The following is a 2304-nucleotide window of genomic DNA, read 5'->3' as shown; positions in this document are numbered from 1 at the left end:
ACAGAATACATTAATAATGTCAGTTTATAGTTTGGTCAAAATGACTAAACAATTTTAATGAAAGGTTACGTACGTTGAGTCGAAAATAATAATAACAATTTTTAAAAACTTAAATTACTATTTTAAAAGTGATTTCTACCATGATAAAAGGTATTATTCACATAGTATTATATAATTATACTAATAGACCAGTTTTTACAAAAATTTTTTTAACTCACATATTAGGTTACTCGCGCAAAACGTAAGATGCTCTGATTTTCTTTGTGAATCTGATTAATACATATATAAATATATTGATAAAAATGCTAAAAAAAATAATCTCTAAATTTAAACTGAAACTACTAAATATGTACCGCTAAACATAATCTATACATATTTAAACTATTGAATGCTAAAATCGTATTCGTAAAAACATGAAATCAATAATCAATTAATGAATATTAAAACTAGTCTGTAATTGATAGCGCCGTAGTAATACCTTGATTGTAATTTAGGGGTGGTTCAAGGTAGACAATTAGAAGTTAGGGTCGACTTTATTGAGATCACTCTCTCTCTCTCTCACTATCTTTCTCTTTCTCTATGCGCTAAATCTAATTCTTCCAACTTACCAATAAATTACGAGAAACAAAGCGTGCAGAAAATGTAAATCGATTATTACGATCTGACTTATGTACTTTATATCCTTGCGCACTGCAAATTTGGTACACGAATAATTTTTGAGCAGGAATTATGACTTGTCCTTGAAAAATGATAATTTCGCCGAAATAACAATAAAATCGACACTATTCAGAGCGTATACATTTTGTTGAAATACGTAACAAATTGTTGAATGTTACTGAATTATTTATATTCATATATATATAGTTCCTTAGAAGGAGAACTATCCCGTTTCGAAAAAAGTTATGAAAACAATGCTATTTCGAAATTGACAAATCTGTTCACTAAATTGAGGTTGTCGTCACCAAAATGTAAAAATATTAAAAGATACAATTATAAACGACGCAATATTTAAATTAGTTACGTTTGTTTTCATAGATATTTTTAACCTAATAAACGCCTTCCTAATGTTTTCAAACTAAATTAATAGACAAAAATTTGTCAATTTCGAAATGAAGCTTTTTTTAAAATAATTTAAAATGGCAATGTTTTCATAACTTTTTTAAAACGGTACAGTTTTCGTCCCAATCGACGATATATTAACATACAATAATCTGATTAAGAAATTTTAAATGAAACACATTCGACAGAGTACTATACATTTTTCAACAACGAGTCTCTTTTTTTGTCAATGTGAACTGTAATCGTGTATTTGATTTGAAGTGATAACCAGCCCACCAGCGATTAAAACGAAACAATATTAATACTGCTCTGCTCGGCGAACAGCGCTGGTGAAACGATGCATTTATTACCTTAAAATAATAATTTAGCTGATCTGATGTATTTTAATTAAAAAGCCTCGAAAATAGCCTGGTATGATAATAGTAAATTCATATTGAACAATAAAAATAAACGTTTGTTATACTTCTATACTGGGCTTTTCTTCGAGGCAACGGGTTGCATTGACATGAGATTCCCTGTTAACTGGTGAAAACATAATCGCCACATTGTAATATTATTATCATTATTACGTTATTATGAAATTGTTGAAATAAATCAAATGAAAATGATTTTTATGAGTTAATTATTTACTATAGTTACTAGTACCTTTATATTATCAATTTATAGAAGAATAAAGGTATTTGTCGCGATCATGTGTTCGAAAATCCTTAAAAAATTTTTTTCATTTAAAGCTTCAGAATTATGAAAAATATTATTTCCTATTAACAAATTTTATACAGTGTTGATCAATTTTAAAATATCTCTACTCTTTCTTTTTAAAATTCGTATGCAATATTGTATTATTTTTGACAACGATACCACTTACTGTGTATTTGTTATAAATGGTACAACTTGTATTTTCAATAACTTCTAAAGTAAATGGTAGATATTGTTCATTTTTATTGTAGGTAATTGTTTCCTCAAAATGTCCCGTATATTAGTTTTTTATTAAAACTTGACGATTCTTTCAAAAATTAAAGAATAAAATGTAACAACATTTATCGGTTTGACACAAAATGCATGTAAATTATAAAACTTGGATTTTCATTTTTTAAACTTACAAACGGTCAATTTTAAGCAGCTTGGTTTTATTATATTGATAAATAGATTTAGAATACTCAAGTTAATTTTCAAAAACATCGGACGAAAGTGAATCTACGAGACAAATACCTTAAGGGCAGGTGAAGTAAAAAAAATTTACTAAGA

The sequence above is a fragment of the Leptopilina boulardi genome, unplaced genomic scaffold, assembly GCF_019393585.1.
Source record: "Leptopilina boulardi isolate dan_hultmark-lab unplaced genomic scaffold, ZJU_Lbou_2.1 LbouV2_324, whole genome shotgun sequence".
NCBI classification, from domain to species: domain Eukaryota; kingdom Metazoa; phylum Arthropoda; class Insecta; order Hymenoptera; family Figitidae; genus Leptopilina; species Leptopilina boulardi.
This window is presented reverse-complemented; position numbering follows the sequence as displayed.